The 19,339-nt window shown below is 55.9% G+C and overlaps 1 protein-coding gene and 1 pseudogene across 1 annotated transcript in view; one reads left to right on the forward strand and one right to left on the reverse strand.

Annotated features, from left to right (window-relative positions):
• Positions 1-19,339, forward strand: part of LOC149875568 (butyrophilin subfamily 1 member A1-like) — a 232,924-nt gene that overhangs the window by 40,134 nt on the left and 173,451 nt on the right. The gene's annotated exons all lie outside the window — the stretch shown is intronic.
• Positions 17,125-18,917, reverse strand: LOC149875569 (E3 ubiquitin-protein ligase TRIM39 pseudogene; annotated as a pseudogene).

Genomic DNA, 19,339 nt, shown 5'->3' on the forward strand with positions numbered 1-19,339 from the left:
TACATCTCCACGCTGCACTTGACAAAAGGATCCTGGCAGGTCCCCGTGGCACCTGAAGACCAGGAAAAACAGTGTTTGCCACTCCATGGGGTCTTTTTCAATTCCAACGGATGCCATTGGGATTGCACGGAGCTGCGGCCACGTTCCAGCGATTAATGGACAAAGTTTTGGCTCCCCATGGGGGTTAGGCCGCGGCATACATTGATGACATCGTGATATACACAGAGGGTTGGGCTGAGCACCTCACTGCACTAAGGGCAGTACTGCAAGATTTAAGAAAGGCCGGGCTGACAGCCAACCCAAAGAAATGTATGGTGGGGGAAAAGGAAATGCAATATCTGGGGTTCCTAGTAGGAAGTGGAAAAGTGAGACCTTTGCTGAGCAAGGTGGAGGCAGTGCGGAAATATCGAGCACCGCATACTAAAAAGCAAGTGAGGGCTTTCATGGGACTGGCTGGTTATTATAGGAAGTTTATACCCCGCTTCATGGACGTAGTAGTACCATTGACAAATATGATAAAAGCAGGAGCTCCGACCCAAGTGAAACGGACATCGGAAGCAGAAGAGGCATTTCAAGCCGTGAAGGACGCACTGTGCCTACAACTGCTTTTGTATACGCCGGATTTCAATAAAACTTTCTTGGTGCAGACCGATGCATCGGATCTGGCTATTGGAGCTGTGTTGGTACAGCAAGAAGGAGAATAAGAGCACCCTATAGCCTACATAAGTAGGAAATTACACCCGCCAGAAAAAAATTATGCCACAGTGAAAAAAGAGTGTCTGGCGATAAAGTGGGCTATTGAGACATTGCGATATTACTTGTTAGGGCGGTGGTTCACCTTGGTCACTGACCACACGCCCCTGTGCTGGCTGCAGAGCATGAAGACGGATAATGCAAGGCTGATGAGATGGGCCCTGCGGCAGGCCAGTAGGGGGCGCTTCTGAGTTGAGCCGCCCACCTCCCTGTGCCCGACCCCCTGCCAGGCTCTGAATGCCTCCCTCGGGGCGCTTGATGCTTCGCCGACCCCTCTCCTGGAGCACACTCGCTAGTCTCGGGGTAACGTCGCCCCCACCACCCCAAGAAGGGACTGTCCCGGCCCTGTGTCCTCGGGCAAACACAGCCCTAATAGTCCGACGGGTACTCGACCCGGTACAGACACTTGGGGCACTTCCCCAAGTCCGGGGGCAAAAAGTAAAGTCTCCCTTAGTCCGCAGATCTAAGGGGTCTCTTAGGCAAAATTTAGACCCACCCCTCAATAAGTCTTCCACACCAGTCACAAAGGAGAACTTTATTGACTACCGGGGTAGGGTAAACTGGGTACAGGATTGAGCAATATCTTAGGAATCTTAAAGAGCAAACAGAGTGGCTAAGGTAGCCTTTTGATTATGCATCTGTGTTACTTCCAGCTAGATTTCATAGATTTCATAGACATTAGGGCTGGAAGGGACCTCAGGAGATCATCGAGTCCAGCCCCCTGCCCAAAGGGCAGGAACTCAGCTGGGGTCATAGGATCCCAGCAAGATAAGCATCCAATTTACTCTTGAAGGTGTTCAATGTAGGGGCTTGAACCACCTCCGCTGGCAGACTGTTCCAGACCTTGGGGGCTCAGACACGAAAGAAATTCTTCCTTATGTCCGGCCTGAAACGGTCTGGCAGGAGTTTGTGATTGTTCGACCTCGTCATCCCTTGGGGCGCTCTGGTGAACAGACGTTCCCCCACATCCTGGTGGTCACCCCTGAGAAACTTATAGGTGGCCACCAGATCACCCCTGAGCCTGCGCTTTTCCAGGCTAAAGAGTCCCATGGCTCTCAGCCTGTCATCGTAAGAACTGTCTTCCTGACCTCTGATCATGCGCGTGGCTCTCCTCTGAACTCTCTCAAGCTTCTCCACATCCTTTTTGAATTGTGGAGCCCAAAACTGGACGCAGTACTCCAGCTGTGGCCTCCCCAAGGCCGAGTACAAGGGGAGAATGACATCCCGGGATTTGCTCGAGAAGCATCTATGGATGCACGCCAGCATTTTGGTCGCTTTACTAGCCGCAGCATCGCATTGGAGGCTCATGTTCATCTTGTGGTCAATGATGACCCCCAAGTCTTTTTCTTCTGTAGTGCTACCCAACGTAACACTGGCGAGCCTATAAGGGTGCTGCAGGTTTTTCCTCTCAAGGTGGAGAACCTTGCATTTTTCGGTGTTAAACACCATGAGGTTCTCGTCTGCCCATTTGCTGAGCTTGTCCAGGTCAGCCTGGATCACCCGCCTATCTTCTGGTGTGGATGCTTTTCCCCAAAGTTTGGTGTCATCGGCGAACTTGGCCAGTCCACTGCTGACTCCAATGTCCACATCGTTAATGAAGATGTTGAACAGGATGGGTCCCAGGACAGAGCTTTGAGGGACCCCACTGGTCACAGGGCACCACGATGAGTGACTGCCATCAATCACAACCCTCTGGGTCCGACCATGGAGCCACTTTCCCAGCCAGCGGATCGTGGTGGAGCCAAGGCCACAACTGGGCAGTTTGGCCAAGAGGTGATCATGGGATACCAGATCAAAAGCTTTTTTGAAGTCAAGATATATGACATCAATCTCTTCTCCCTTGTCCAGGTGATAGGCCACCTGGTCATAGAAGGAAATGAGATTGGTCAAAGAAGATCTACCCACAACAAACCCATGCTGGCTATCCCTTAGGATGTTAGCCTGGGCCAGTCCATCAAGGATGGCCTCCTTCATAAACTTTTCTAAGATCTTCCCCAGGATAGAAGTCAGGCTAATGGGCCTGTAGTTAGTCGGATCCACTCTCCTCCCTTTCTTGAACATCGGCACCACATTGGCCTTCTTCCAGTCTTCGGGCACTACACCAGAGTGCCAGGAGCTCTCGAAGACCCATGCCAGGGGCTGGGCTATGACGCTCGCCAGCTCCTTGAGTACCCTGGGGTGCAAATTGTCAGGGCCGGCTGACTTGAAGGTATCCAGCTTCTCAAGGTGTTCCTTCAAGAGGTCAGCATTGATGGAGGGTAGGGGATCCCCCTCACCCAGACTTCCCTGTCCCATAGCAGGCGTGGGCATCCCGTGTGACTGATGAGAGACTGATGCAAAGTACCTATTTAATAGGTTGGCTTTTTCCAGGGCGTCAGTTGTCAGTTGCCCCATCTGGTTTAGCAGGGGTCCAACGTTGCCCTTGCTTTTCCTCTGGCTCCCCACATATCTGAAAAAGGACTTTTTGTTGTCCTTGATGCCTGAAGCTAGTTGGAGTTCAGTTGCAGCCTTGGCTTTCCTGGTTTGGTCCCTGCAGGACCGGACCAGCACGGAGTAATCCTCCTTGGAGGTGAATCCTGTCCTCCATCCTTTGTAGGCTTTCGTTTTAAGCCACAGTAGGTCCTCTAGGTCTCTGGAGAGCCAGGGGGGCTGCTGTGCCTTCTTGCTGCCTTTCCTCCGTGTTGGGATAGATTTAGCTTGTGCACTGAGGATAGCTTCCTTGAGAAGCAACCACTCTTCTTGAACTCCCATCTCCCTGGGGTCATGGTCCCTGAGGGGCTGACCGACTAGCCTCTTGAGCTTGTCAAAGTCGGCTTTTCTGAAGTAAAGGACTTCTGTGTTGCTGACTGACTTGCCAGCTTTACGGCGGATGGTGAAAGTGATCAGCTCGTGGTCGCTGTCACCCAGCTTCCTATCGATCACTAGGTCGCCGATTAGGTCGTCCCCCATAGCCAGTTCCAGGTCAAGCAGCGCTTTGCCTCTCATTGGTCCATAGAGTTCTTGAGTCAGGTAGAGGTCATCCACGCACGAGAGAAAGCTTTGCGCCCGCTCAGATTTAGGTGAGTGATATTCCCAGGAGATGTCCGGGTAATTGAAGTCACCCGTGACAACCAAGGTCCTGGAGCAAGCGGCCTCAGTCAGTTCCCAGGCAAACTCCTGGTCACGCTCGGGACTTTGAGTGGGAGGTCTGTAGTAGACTCCCACCATTGTGTCCCCTGTGCCGTATTCCCCACGAATTTTTACCCAGAGGGTCTCTAGCTGTCCATGCCAGTCACCAACATCAGCTTGCAGGGACAGTAGCTTTCCTTCACATCGAGAGCTACACCCCCGCCCCTTTTGTCGACACGATCCCTCCTGTATAGGGTATAGCCCTCTATACCCGTGGTCCAGTAATGGGTGGAGTCCCACCAGGTCTCCGTTATCCCAATGACATCATATTTCTTTGCACTGAGCAGGAGGATGAGCTCATCCTGCTTGTTGCCCAGGCTCCTGGCATTAGTGTACAGGCAGGCAAGTGTGCCCTTGGGGGCTCTTGCCTTGCCCACAGATTGTGCCAGGGCTGGGGCAGGGGTGGGCTCCCTTAAGTGCCCCCTTAAGTGCCTTGGTCCGCTGGCTCTGCAAGGGCCATTCAGCGGGCCAGCAGTGGCAGTCGTCCCCCCATCCCCCAGCGAGCTTAGTTTAAAGCCCGGTGGAGCAGGTCAGCCAGCCTGGCAGAGAAGAGCCTCCTCCCCAGGGGAGAGAGGTGGAGGCCATCTCTTCCCAGCGGCTCACTGCCTCTCTCGCCAAAGAGCGGGCTGTGGTCATGGAAGCCAAAGCGTTCCCGATAACACTAGCACCGCTGTCTTTGGTTCACCGCGTGGATCCTCCTCTCCCTCCTCAGCCCATAGCCCGAGACTGGGAGGAGCGACGAAAACACCACCTGAGCTCCCAGACTCCTAAGCCCCACTCCCAACTCCCTGTAGCGCCTCATGACTTGGCTGGGGGTGCTCCGAGCCATGTCATTGGTGCCCACATGAATAAGGAGCATGAGGTAGTAGTCTGTGGGCCGGGGGAGCTGCAGGATCCTCTCCGCAATGTCTCAGATGCGGGTCCCCGGGAAGCAGCAGACTTCCCGGGCTAAGGGGTTGGGGCAGCAGATTGCCCCCTCAGTCCCCCGCAGGATGGAGTCTCCCACAACAAACACTTTCGCTTTGACTTGGGGAGAGCGGGGGCAGTAGCTGCGGTGGAGCCTGGGTTGCCTGCGGGAACCGGCAACTGAGCAGGCTCTGCTGGGGCTGCAAGAGGTGCGAACCTGTTGCTAAGCTCTGGCGGGGCAGGGGCCTTGGTGCGGTGGGCCATGAGGCCCTTGAGCACCTTTGTCCATGCCCTTGACTGGGCAGAGCGGGAGGTCCCAGAGTCCTCCTTAGTTGCGGAGGGAGACGGAGCTCTCCCCTGTGGCTCCCGAGGGAGAAGGGCCGGGTAGTAGGAGTCGATCTCCTGCTCACAGTCCCTGATGGCACGCAGCCTCTGGACTGTGGCCTTGAGCTCCTCCAGCTGGCACGCCAGAGACCCCAGTAGGGAGCAGACCCCGCAAGGGGAGGTGGCCATGCTCCCAGGCCCCAGAGCCTGGAAAAGGGACAGGCAGCCCCCGCAGCTGAGAGCCAGGGGCTCTGTCTGCGTGGAGCCCGGAACCATGGGCTCCGTCTGGGTGGCCGTCTCTGAGGTGCCCAGTGGAGGGGCCGCAGAGCCCGAGGGGACCCTCAGGGTGCAGCGTGTGCCCATCCGTGTCATGCCTCTGGTAGGCTGGCTACGGCTGGGGCTGGCTATGGCTTGGGGGGGGTTACAGGCAGGGTCTCGTGCCCTCCCACGCCCTCCCCTGCGCGAACTCTGTGCTAACTTGAGCGCCTGTTTACGCATCCTGTTCGCGCGACTCCGGTCGTGTGTCTCCCTGGGTGGCTGGACCAAGTAGGGTCCTGGGTAGGGGCTTGACCCAGCCAGGCACCAGGCAGCGGCCTCCTCCCAGCAAGCGAGGAGTTAACCCCTTCCCACCACGAGCCTGCTCACCTCCGGCTGTGCTGGGGGTCGGCAGGGGGCTAGGCGGCTGCTGAGGGGGTGTCTGGGGGGTTTCGGGGGAGCGGGGGCACAGCGGGCTTCACCCGCGCATCTCTCACCGCTCCAGAGTCTACCTGAGGTATCTAATCCAATTGAGTAGCTTACTCACAAGCATCTTCCAAAGGCCGGTGGAGTTTCCCTTTGGGGGCAGGCAGTTCCTTGCTCATGAGTTCTGGGGTGAGAGAGAGCTAGGTCCAGATGGTAAGGCTTCTCTGTCTCCCCTGCTTTGCTGCTGCTTCACCGCATGGCCGAAGAGAGTGAGCCTCCCTCCCCCACAACCTATATAGCCCCTGTGACCTCAGTCACCTGGTCCAGTGGAGGTCAGCTCCAGTTGACTGTCAGCCAACCAATTTGAAATACATCACCTGTTACCAGGCAGATTCCAGCTCCCCAGGTAGATGCCCCTCACCCATGTGGCTGATGCCAGTCAGGTAGGCAGAGGGAGCAGGTTTCCCCTCCCTCAGGACTACAGCCAGCTCAGGTTACCTAAAGAGAGAGGCTGAGGTGTGACTCCTCTGTGCTGGCTCATCTAATCACGTTGTTACAGGCAGAGATTCTGGCAAAAAACCAAGGTGGCTTTCTGCCACAGGCCCTTTGTCTGCAGCCATATTATTTCAACGTAAAACACTATCCTGGAACCCAAAACATGAACGCCGATTTCCTCTCGAGACAATAAGAGGAAGAAGTGAAGCCGGGGGGCCGGGAGGAAGAAAAAAAAGGGGGTGACAGGGAGGCAGATCCCCAACGACTGCAGTGAGGCACCCGCTGCATCTGTCAGGAAGGTACAACATGATCAGAACCATCTACTGGAATACAGAGAAAGTAGGAAAGAAAATAGGCCTACAGGCACCCTACCATGGTTGGCTAGTGTGGGGGGACTACCTGTGGTGGGTAACTCTCAACAAATCCCACATGGTGCGCCTTGGGTACAAGGCAAGTAGGAAGCACCTGAAAACCTCCGCCTCCTGAGTTTGAATTACCGGGTGCCAGCGGAAACGGCTGAGAGGAGGGGCCCAGATGGATGGAGCAACAGATGCTAATGAAGACACGGCTCGGTGAGTCGGGAGTTAAAAAGCGGGGGAGGTGTGTCACAGTGCACGTGGGTGCCCTGTGCCTAAGGGCAAGAAAGACCCCTAGTGGTGAGAAGGAGGAGGGGCAGTCACCAGGGCAGTACAGGTGCTGGTTGCCAGGGAAACCAAGGGGGTCAGCTGACAGGAAAGGGAAGGGCTTGGCCCCTTCTTAAGCCCAAGCATAAAGCCAGGAGAGCAGTTCCCCTCCGGCAGCCAAGGAGGGGGGAACTCGGCCATACGCAAGGAAAGAGGCAGGAGCATCCCCTGTTTGCGGCTGAGTTGAATTATTTTTTCCGATAGGGGCAGGGATCTGTGCAGTCTGAGAGGCCCCTTCCCTTCACGATACTCACAGGGCTGGACCCTGGACCCTGTCTCACTTCCAGCCCCTAAACCCCAGTTACCCACCTGCACAACCTGCACTTGCACACTGCTTGTGATGGCCTTTTGCTGGAGGGGGAGGGGGGATGGACTAGAAATGGGCAGTGATCTAGAGAGGCACAGGAGTGAGGAGCTGCAGAGTCTCTGCCCCGGGCTGGGAGCTGGTATCTGAGCCAGGGGAGCGACGCGTCGCTGTGCAGGGCAGGAGGCCCAGGGAGGGGCAGTGTGCTGTTCTCAGCTGTGCGAGAGCCCTGTGAGATGAACATAGCCGGGAGCGAGAGCTTAAAGGGGGTAACCTGCTCTGTCCATCTCCGTGGGTGCTCTCACCCCCGCGGCCGCAGGCCTGTCTCCTACACTGACCATGCCTGATTGCACGGGATCCCACCCAGGGCCCGGCACAGATCCGGGCTGTCATGCAGTGCGAGGGCAGCGCAGCTTCCCCAGCCCATGCCCTGCGTGATGGTCAGAGCATGCTGATCAGCTCATACGAGAGCACATGGGGTCCCATGGGTTTTGGTGCATCTTAGCATGCATCTGACTTATGTGAGAAGTTGTTTTCTGATTGGCTGAATTAAAGTAGCTGCTGATTTTAAATAGGGCTTTGATAACAAATAGTGTCCTATGAATCTAGGCCAGACCCCACAAGGGTCATGAGCAAGCTCTGAACCTGATCCCCAGATCAGACCTCCCCGTACGGGCTACAAGCCACAGCTCTTGCTCTTCTCGGCTCCACAAACCCTTTTACACTCGCTTTTACACTAGCAAGTTATAGCTAATCAGGCTGTTCTGTCCGAATATTACCCACGTGGGTTTGAGGTACATTGATTTAGCTTCCACTTCCCGCAGGTCAGTTGAAGTGTGCCCCTGAGTGCTAAGTCTTCCCTTCCTTTAGCATGATATGTCCATTCCTCTGCCCACTCCCTGGTGCTTCCCCTGACCAGGGAGAGGAGCCAGCTGGAGGGGGAGAGTCTGGATGGGGCGCTGGCACTTCACCACTTCTACGGCTGAAGTCCTGTACACCCGGGGGGCAGGGTGCTCCTGTAACTCTCCCACAAGGCCCCACTTGCTGCACCCTATCAAATCATGTGCAAGGAAGAATTTTCTGTAACATCCCCACCCCTTCGCTGATCCCAGGGGTCCCTGCCTGTGCCATCCCCTCCCAGCACCGCCCAGACATGCCATCCACATCCACGCACCACAGGCCCCCGTTCTCTTGCTCAATCTCAGGGCCAAGTGCCCCACATGTGCCGTCCCCCAAACCAGGAGCTCTGTGTGCTCCCTCAGTCTCCATGTGCAGGCAGTGAGGCCCAGCAGCTGAGACATGTCTAGCACATCCTCTGTGTAATCTTCCTCTGACCTGACTCCAAAAGAGGCTGGGGCTCGGTCTGGGCTGCATCCAGGGTTGGGCCCTGACCTCACGAGGGGTGGTGAAGGGCATGAAAATACAACCAGCAGACAGTGAGGAGGAGAGACAGCCTTGGCCCAGGCTACAGCTACTGGTCCCAGGAGAGTGTCCTGGTTGGTCTCTAGATTAGCTGTGTTATCCTGTCACTGATAAACACACCCTAGGCGCCCCCCTCCACCCACGTCCCCCCGGCCCCGGCAGAGCCAGTCTCACCCTGCTCGCCCCCCCCGTCCCGTCCAGCTGCCCCCCCCCAGGTTGGCGCGGAGCAGCGCAGCGGGTGCCCGGGCAGGGCGCGGGGGCACAGGCAGGCAACAGGGGGGCCCTGGGCATGTCCCCGGCCACTGCGGAGCCGCGCTGCGCGCACCATGCCAGTCCCCACGGGTCTGCGCGGCCCCGAGGCTGGGCCAGCATCGGAGCGGGCAGCCGCTCGGGCCCGCTGCACCCTCGGGTGGTGGCACCCGCCCCCCCCCGGGCCGGCTCCTCCCCCTCCTCCGGGGCGCTCGGGGCTCCGGTTTTTGTCCCGGCATCTGCTCCCAGCGGTGCTGTGAACGTGCCGGTGGCGGCTGAAGTAGCAGGTCGGGCCCTGCGCGGGGGCACGACCCCCGATGCCCCGCGGAGGATTTCATTGCAGGGGGAGGGGGAGCAGCTCGGTTTTACATCTCGGGCATCTTGGGGGGTCCTGGGGAGCTGCTGGGGGACGCAGGACTGAGCAGCAGCACTGAGACGAGTTGTCTTTGGCACAGGCGCGTGCAGAGCCGAGCACCGCGGCTCCTGTCCTGGCTGCCTGGAGCTCGACTTTTTATTCCCACTTCATTTTATCCTTTTCGAGCCGCTGAGATTTCCGTGGGAGGTGGGAGCTACGGTGGCTCTTCTCAGGCGTGGACGTGAGACGCAGCAGTTCCTGCGTCCCCGGTGCGACGGGCTGGGAGACGGAGGCTGGGATGGAGACGGGGCGCCCTGTGCTTGGGGGGCTGCTCCAGCCCATCCCCAGCCACGGGAGGTAAGAGCCCGGGGGGTCAGGGGCTAAGGCCCCATCTCGTAGCCCAGCCTGCACTTCACAGCCACGACACGATCGCTCCATAAAACCCCGCTGCTCTGAAGGGTCGCTGCGTCCCCTGCTCCCGGGCTGGGCTGGGGGGCAGATCCCTGCCTCCTTCCTGGCCATGCGTCGGGGGAGCGACGCCTCTCAGTCGCCATGTCCTTATTCACTGTGCACCTGACGCCTCGCAGCGCCTGAGTTGTTCGCAGGACAGCACCTCCTCTCTCCGCAGCCCCTTTGTGCGGGTGTCCAAATGTCCCCGCCCTTCTCTTCCGCAAGCGAGTTTCTCTAAACCCGGGTTTTCTTCTCCCCCTGCCTCCCTGTGGGCACCAAAGCCTGTCAGGCTCCCACCAGAATAAATGTGCCGCGGCAGATAGAGTCGAGGAGACCCCAGTAGTGTACGGGGAGCCCAGGGGTGGGCTGCGAGGACGCGTGCCCTTCCTGTGCCAGGCTGACGGGTGCAGGTAAAGACTCTGGATCTGCAGATAAAATGTGGATCAGTTTTCTAGGATGAACCTGCACCGTACTCTGGTTTGTCCTTTGTAGAGAGGTTAGGCTGGAGTAAATGGCAATTGCCTTTTCCTGGATCCATATTGAAATGCAAAGTGCCCAAGCACATCCTTCTTGTGAGCTTTCAAGTGAGGAGTTGCTCAGTTTATCCCCGGCAGCCAAATGTATTTCTTTTCTTTTCTTTTCTTTTCTTGTCTTTTCCCAGGCTGGGAGGTGTTTGGTGCCTGGCTTAGTAAAAATCACCCAGAAGCAGTGCAGGACATCAGCAGTGATGACCTGAAACCACGGCGAGCAGCGTGAGAAGGGCGCACCATGGCGCTCGCTGCAGAGGCCTGCGCTGCTCTCCTGCGTCAGGATGAGCTGCCATTCTCCAAAGAGGCTCCTGCCGGGAGGGATTCAGTAGCCAAGAGTTACTGAGCCCGGGGCCAGATAACGAGGGACCCTCATCTAAATGCACCCAGGAGTGAGGGATGTCGGCTACACCACAAATAAATACTACTCATAACCGTATGTTTAATTGGTGCAGGGCTCTTTTCCACCCCCCAGAAGGGCTGAGTAATGATGGTTGAAGGGAAACTGGTTATAGGAACTGAGGGATTTACTGGTGGAGGTGGGTGTGTGTGGGTCTGGATAGGAGCCTGGTTTAATGATTGGCAGAGGATGTGGGCAACTGGTTTTATTAGGGCTGTATCGATAAAGATTTTCAGGCCGATACCGATGGCCGATACCAAAGTGGGCAATACGGATCTGCTGGCTGGTCTGCAGCCCGGCAGCTTGGACCGCAGCGTCTGGCTGGTCAGTGTTGGGGGAAGGTGTCTGGGGTCAGATCGAGTGAGGAGGGAGTAGGGCGGGGCAGGGGCAGGCGCTGCCCAGCCAGGGCAGGACAGGGCACAGGGGAGGGGGTGGCTTCTGTGCTGTATGCACCCCCGGGGGGAGGTAGTGGGGTATGTGCCCCCCAGATCTGTGCATGGGGCGAGGGCAGGCTGGGGCCAGAGCCGGGGGCTGTGTCAGCCTTTCTCTGGTGGGGGGCTGGGGTGGTGCTGTGCTTGGGGCAGGCGCTGGTAGCACCGGGACAGGGGTGTATGGATGGGGCCGCAGCCACCCGAAATCTGCCGTAGCCTCCTTCTACCCCGCCCCCCCCCCACAGCGCTGCTACCCATCCCACCCCTCCTACTCTGAGCCAGCCCGGGCCCAGCCCTGCCCCCAGGAAGAGACCAGCACAGCCCCAGCCCGCCCCCGCTCCGTGTACAGATTGGGGGCACATGCCCCCCATGCCTCTCCTGGGGGTGTGTACCTCCCCCTCGCGCCCCCCAGATGAGGCACTCGCGGCTCCGTTCTGTGCTCCACCTTGTCCCACGCGGGCAGCGCCTGCCCCCATTCCTGCTCCTGCCCCAGCCCTGGTCCTTCCCTCACGGTGGGGGCCTCGATCTGCTCCCCCCAGCACACCCCTTCCTCACCCCGTGCGGGTTACAGAAGAGACCGAGTCCTGCGCCGTGCTCCCTACGAGCAAACCCAGCGCGCCCTGCTGTGATCTGATGCCACGAATCCCGTCCAGGGGAGGCGTAGCCGCTCGTGTCGCTGGTTCTCTGCAGAGATGTCAGAGATTTCAAACCTCCAGCAATATTTCTGCACGGACAACCAGGGGCTTTCAGGTCACCACACCTTTGTGGCAGATGTAAAGGCCGTTTCCTTCAACCAGGAAGGTGATGATGACCATCCTCTTTAATTAAGTTTCCAGCCATCAGGCAGAGTTTCCTTGTGCCTGAAGAAGGGTGTTTGTGCCACAGCTGGCAACGAACAATTTTTCCAGCTATTTAGTTGGCGTAATAGGAGATATCACACCTGCCCAAGGAACCGGGCCTGCCCACGTCCTCAGCCCAACATGGCTGCAGCCAACCCCCCTCTCCAGCCGTGGCGCTCAGGAGAAAAGCTGCCAGAGGAGAGAAGTCAGAGCAGCCCCTCGTGGCCGTGACTCGGTCAGGGGTCAGCCGTGGGGCAGATGAGGGCTGTGGGTTGCACATGGAGATGAGGATCAATTCGATTGCTTCTGTTCCCAGCAATCTGGATTTATTCTAGCAGCTCAATCGTTTGCCGTCACGCTGGCTGCGCGGTTGTTACTGCCGAGCTTTCCTGGTGCTGACGCCTTCCGGAGCCGAAGCGCAGGAAGGGCTTGCTAGCAATGAGGGGGATTAAACACGGACACAGAGAGGTTGTGAAGTCTGTCTGGGGAGGGGTCGCCGTGGAGGTCACACAGACATTTCTGGGGCACGGTTCCCACTGGCCTGATCCTGCCCTGAGCAGGAGATAGACGAACTGACCTCCCGCGTCCCTTTTAGCCTCTTCTTTCTACAAGTCTGTGACTAGCTCCAAGTTCGTAGCTGCCCTGTGCATGCATCGGTGTGTTGACTCTGAATCCTAACGAGGGCGGCTCATATCAAGGTGGTTGACTGGATGACCCTTGATCTTACTAGCAGACATGTCAAACCAGCTGGTTTCTCCCACAGTCCGGAGTTGGCTTTTCCAGGCCTCCCAGGGGTTTCACTCCGGCGCTCTCCCAGACATGTCTGCAATGCAGCTGTGTCCTCAGTGCACAATTTGGCAGCTGTTTCTAAATCAGAAATTATGGAGCACTGTACAATTACCTTTTATATATCTAATTAAAGCACACAATGGATGCTGCATCATTCATTGCAAAATTTAATTCAGTAATCCCTTTCAGACATTTTTTTTTTAATTTATCCTAACTGAGTATGAACTGTGAAGCATTTTACCCCTCCTTAAATCCAGGGAAGAAATCCCAGCCTTCTGCCGCAAACACTTACCCTGGAGCACACAGAGGAACAGCTACAAAACACACGTTTTTGTTGCCATGTTCACATTTCAAGCCGTTCTTGGCAGCTTTGCTTCAGACCCTGGATTTGGCCATGTCAGGATTCAAGAATAGAGACTCTCTGTTCAAAGATGATGGCTTCTCCCGCTCTGTGCACCGAATGGGGAAGTCTGTCCAAGTTTTTTGGGGGGTTATTTTATCATTTCACATGTGTTTTCTGAAGTGCAGGTGGTTACCTGCATCTGTGTTGACTCTTCTACAGGGTTTGTGCCAGGGAAATGCCTAATCGTGGGCCACTGCAGACAGAAAAGGTGTGCTTGTTGTAGGTCTTGTCCGATCTCAATGCAGTCTTGCTCCACATACGAGTGCAACACATGTACGCTGTTATATTCTCATGTCAGGTCTTCTTCCAAGTGGTCTGAACTTTAAAACAAGAAAACAGTCCCACCCTGCGCCCTCCCAGGAGACGTCGTGCGCGCTGCTCTCATTGCACAGGTTCCCTTTGAATGCAGCATGCTCCCTGGAGCTCCTTGGGGAAGGCAGTATTGCATCTGCATGGTGTGTAACTCAGCTGTGGCAGCAATGTACAGAGAAAGAAGGTACAGAAATGTGCTCTTCATGGCAATATTTTGTGTGGCAAAAGGGAAATTTGGGGGGAAGACTTTCAAAAAGTGGTGTTCAAATGAGCCTGTCCTTTGCAGAGCACGCTCCCTTTAATGTTCCTCTTCCTGTCATTATTTGTAACCTTGTGCTCATTTTAATTTATCTACTCCCCGTCTCTTTAATCACACTCTTTCCCATTCTTCTTACAGAACAAGCAAGAGCAACAAATCCAGTTTTAAAGTATTGGTGTGTAATGTTTGAGCAATGGTACACACCTCCTCCTCCTCCCCTCCACGCCTGCCTTGTCTTTTTTGGTGGAAAGCTCCTGGGGGCTTTCCCCTGCATCCAGACAGTCCCGAGGTTCAGGGCCGTGTGCTGAGCGGTGTCTTCAGGCTACTGGAAATGGTGCCCATGAGAAGCAGACCTGTGTTGCTGTCCCTTGAGAGATTTTAAGTTTTACACTGAGTATTTAGCTGCATTTTACCGGCCTTCCAAATATGACTCTAATTCCATTCATTTGTTTTTCCCAAATTTAGGGTGTAGGGAGTGAATGATGCCAGGAAGGGAGCTTACATTGTCTATGTGGAGAATAAAAATTAACATTTCTAAGGGAAAGTCAGTCCCCAGCTCCATAGTTAGGTACAGAAAATCTAGATCTTGAAAGACATTCTCCATAGCCTGTTAAGTTAAATCTCAGTATAGTAGGTGAGAGCAGAGGATTAATTACTTTTGTTTTAATTTTAAGTTAGACATAGGCATTGTTAACATCCCTCCTGGCATGGCTAGTAATGCTGGTGGAGAAGGGAGCGCGGTGTCTCTGCTGGCAACCGTTCGAAAGCGGGGGCTGTTCGTTGTCACAGGGAAAGTGGACGGGGACAAGGTCTCATGTTGCTGGAAATGAGCCCAAATCCTCGACGTGCCTTGGAGTACGGGGACCAAGTTCAAGTGACCAGTTTCAAGATAAACATGGCCACGGAGCAGTAGATCTCTTCAGACGTGACATTAAGGTTTAGCTTCTCTCCACTGGCGAACATTGTCAGTTGATTTCTGTTAATTCTCTTGTAATGATTGATTTTAAATGCATGTGCCAGTGTTGGGCTTAGGGAGAGGGAGAGCTGTTGTCCTCCCAGTGCCTGGTCCAATGCTTGCTGCATTACATAAGCTCGGTTGCTGCACAGAGGTCCCTTAGGAAAGCGGTGGCCCAATCCAGATGCACACGCTTTAGTCTTGGCACCACAAACTCACTTCTCATCTCCCCCAAGTATGCTGGTGTCGGTATTGTCTGTGATTACAAATGCCACGTGTGCATCGGCAGTTCATACAAACCGCTCATTTGTTTTTGTTGCAATCCCTTGCCCTTGATCAACAGCTGGGTGTGTCTTTCTCTAAATGTCTATAGGATCTGAGACAAAAACCAAACCCCTCCTAAGTGATAAGAAACCTGGATGAGAAATACAGAAAGGATTCTCATCGATTCATTCTGTATTTCAGAAGCAGGGTAAAACCTTCTTGTCTGGGGACACAACGCTCGGCTGCCGTGTTGCACAGCGGGTTGTTGCACATTCCCCGTTGAAGTCGCATTGCTCTCATCTCTCCCTTTTCTCTTCTCCTCTCCCGTGTGCTGAGTTTCTCTGTTCTTGTATGGGAGCTCCCTGAGCCTCTGGTGGGATGGGGACATATCGATCACATGCACAAATACGCATCTAGAGCCTCCAAATTGTTGCGTAGAGCTGGGGGCATGATGAGCTCGGACCTCTCCCCAGGACAAACCCTTGGCTGACTTCAGTTCAGTGCAGGGAAGCAATGACAACGTCTCTCAGCTGAGGCTCTGCCCCTTCAGCGTAGAGGATCCTCTGTCATTTCCTGATGTTGTCTGGATGGAAAATGCTTTTTTTTTCAGATTGGGCAGCTGCCCAGGGCTCCTTGGGAAGGCTTACACTGCAATATAAGGTAAGCCATTGAAGGAATTGCTCCTTCTTGCATAAAAACACAGCTGACTGAGCACATGTCTGCTGCATAAAGCGGTTCGTTTCTCTGGAGGCCACAAAAATCGCAGACACACACTCATCAGCTGGCACAAAAAGGGTGTATTTTGTTTGCAAACAAAGGCCAGAGCAGAGTCAAGTACTCAGATTACCCTGAGCAAGCATTGGCGTTTGCAAGCGAAATTTATCTTCTCTGTCCTGGGCACGTGTGCAGAGACAGGAACTCTTACAGCTTACTTCCGTTTCATACAAGCATACATGTAAGTTACATCACTACATACATCTCATGTATAGTATAATTAAATACTTAAGTATGCAGGGCGGAGAGGTAAATATGCATCAGCTAATTAAGCATGCCCAGAAACTACAATAGTTCACCCAGAGTTCAAATCCCGCCCTCCCCCTTTTCAAGGACACAGATAATTGAATTTTGGCTCCTGCATTCCTAAGGTGGATGAGGGGGAGAAACTGCAATCAGCATAAGAAAAGCTGTAGCAAGGCTGGGGAAGGAAAAAAGTCCTTGGCAGTATTTCTTTCTTATCAGGTGCAAGATGCAAGCTGTGTATTTCTAACAATATAATATTTCTAACATGTCTGAGGACAAGTCTCTTGTTGCATGTTTGGTGCTAGTTAACACACAACAGATGAGGATGTTTCTCAGTTCACTGCCGCCTCCTTTCTGAATCTGATAAACGTGGAATAAAAGCAGCAGTAAAAAATAGAAAGTGCTTTGCTGTGTAGACATGTGCAGACTTGTTGCTGCAAGTGACGGAGCATTTTGGTGCATCTGTCTATATAGTATAGCACCAATAATCTGTGGGGGAGGGGAGGTTGGGGCAGCCACTGTGCTGGCCCCAGCAGTGTTTCCTGGGGGAAAAGACATTTTATGAGGGTGCCTTGCGTTGAATGAGTCTAAAAACAGTGGAGAACTAGTGATGTGGCCTGAGAGAGGCAGCTAGCTGTGGTAGTGTGAAGTCAGACAGACGGCAGGATAGAGATGCCCCAATAGACTCAGGAGGACTCAACCCCGGCCCATGGGCCCGATCCTGCCTGCAGGCCAAGTCACCCATCCCCACAGGTCCAGTGATTTGGTGATGGGTGAAAATTTGGAGTTGTTGGGAGCCCCCGGCAGTAGCAGAGGGAAGTAGGAGAATGGGGCACATGCTCTGGGCACCGACCCCAGGGGCAGGAGGGGAAGTAGGAGACTGGGGCATGTGGCCTGGGGACCAAGGAAAAAATCATAGCGGCTGCACTGCCAGGGGCACTGCTGGGGATGCTGTTCTCCCCTCCCTGTTGCCCCCCACCCCCAGCACCCTGTACCCCGGGCACTCAGGCACAGTGTGACATGTGCTGGGCCTGGGCCGCTTCTGCCGTCCCACCCACATGAGGCCTGTGGTGCGTGGCCCTGGACTCACACACCAGAAAGACACCAGAAAGAGAGCAGTTGTGCAATGCAGAGGTGTTTATTTTAAATGTAAAAGGGAATGGAGGGAGGGAGGGGAAAGGGGGACAGTGCTGAGAGAGGTGAACAAAGTAACCAAGTGAAGCACCCAGAGGGATACAGGGATCTGGAAGTGAAGGATGCGAGTTTGGAGCTGGTCCCTCCCAGCGGGGTGCTGTGCATGGGGGCTTGGGAGACGACCTGGGCCAGGGCAGCAGCAGGGTCCAGGCGGGAGCCGCTCCTGGGATGGAGACCCCAGCCCCCCCCACCCCGGGGGCACCGAGGGGCTGGCAGTCGGGCGCGGGCAGGGGACTGTGGCGGGCCAGTAGGGGGCGCTCCTGTGTTGAGCCGCACACCTCCCTGCTCCCGACTGCCTGCCAGGCTCCGAGTGCCTCCCTGGGGACGCCTTATGCTCGGCCGACCCCTCTCCCAGAGCACACTCGCTACTCTGGGGGTAACGTTGCCCCCACCACCCCGAGAAGGGACTCACTCTCGGCCCTGTGTCCTCAGGGAAACATAGGCCTAAAACTTTGACGGGTACTCGAACCGGTACAGGCACTTGGGGCACTTCCCCAAGTTAGGGGGCAAAAAGTAAAGTCTCTCTTAGTCCGCAGACCTAAGGGGTCTCTTAGGCGTAATTTAGATCCACCCCTCAATAAGTCTCCCACACCAGTCACAAAGGAGAGCTTTATTGATTACAGGGGGTGGGGGAAACTAGGGTACAGGGTTGAGTAATATCTTAGAAATCCTAGAGAGCAAACAGTCTGGCTGAGGTAGCCCTTTGGTCATGCATCTGCTGCTTCACCTCATGGCTGAAGAGAGAAGAGCGAGCCTCCTTCCCCCCCAACCTATATACCCCCGTGACCTCATTCACCTGGGCCAGTGGAGGTCAGCCCCAGCTGGCTGTCAGCCAACCAATTTGAATTGCATCACCTGTTACCGGGCAGATTCCAGCTCCCCAGGTAGAAACCCCCCACCCAGGTCATTGATGCAAGTCACCTAGGCAGACGGAGCAGGCTCCCCCTCCCTCAGGACTGCAGCCAGCTCGGGTTACCTAAAGAGACAGGCTGAGGGTGCGGTCCCCTGCGTGCTGGGCCCACCCTCATCAAATGGTTGCTGCTCAGAGATTTTAGTCACAGTGTCACAGGGCAGAGATTTTGGGGAGAAACAAGGTGGCTTTCTGCCACACTTCCCCTCCTCCTTTAAAAGCTTGGATCTGTGCTGCGGGTCGTGGCAGGGACAGGGATTGCCTCAGGGCTGAGATGGGACTGGGCACAGGGTCAGGGGAGCCGCGTTGCTGCCCCCAGGATTGAAACCAGGATAGAAGTAAGGGCGCAGGGTCCCGGAGAAGGAGTCAGTGAAAGTGAAGAGATGGGACCTGTCGGTCACATTGTAAAATGAGACCTCGCCCCCCTCGTAGTCCAGGAAAACCCCCACCCGCCTGGGCCGCACGCTCACGGGGACGGGGGTCGAGGGGGAGGTGAGGGCCTGGTATCCCCCATCCCGCAGCCACACGACCCAGTATCCATTGTCAGGGGTCAGTGTGACCCCCCCCTTCCTGCTGACAGACTCCCTGCACACGCCCAGTTCCCAGCGCGTCTTGTCTCCCACCTCCACCTCCCAGTAGCGCCTCCCACCCGCAAACCCCTCCGCGCCCAGGACACAGGCACAAAGATCAAATCTTTCCAGGGTGTCGGGCACATCCTGTTGGGTGTCTCCGAGTCTCACACATTTCCGATCCTCAGACAGGACGAGGTAGCGATGAGCTGTCGCTGAGTCCAGAGTCACGTCCACTGGGGAGAGAGTCGCGGGTCAGGGCGGGGGGCAGGCGGGTCCCGAGATCACGGGGAATTTGCCACGTCCCAGGAATCGCGGGTCGGTCCCTGCTGGGAGTCACCGTCGCCCCGCGGGGAAATGGGGGGAACAGGAAATGGAGGAACAGGAAATGGGGGAACAGGAAAGCGGGACAGCAGGGAGCAGAGGGGCCCATTGCAGCCTGCCCGGGGGAGCGGGGGCAGGGGGAGCAGAGGGCAGGGCCCGGGGGTCTCTGTGCTCGGGGCTGGGGTCACTCGGTTTGCTGCTGACAGCGGATCGGTGCCTGCCCCCCCACCCCAGGCTGGGCTGCTCTGCCCCAGGGGGACCCCCATGTCCCCAGCCCTGTGGGCACAGCACTGCAGCCAGGGCAGCCCACAGCCAGCGCCTCCCCAGAGCCAGCCCAGGGCAGGGGGAGCACT

The sequence above is a fragment of the Crocodylus siamensis genome, chromosome 1 (assembly GCF_052110815.1).
Source record: "Crocodylus siamensis isolate JL-2025a chromosome 1, ASM5211081v1, whole genome shotgun sequence".
NCBI lineage: Eukaryota > Metazoa > Chordata > Crocodylia > Crocodylidae > Crocodylus > Crocodylus siamensis.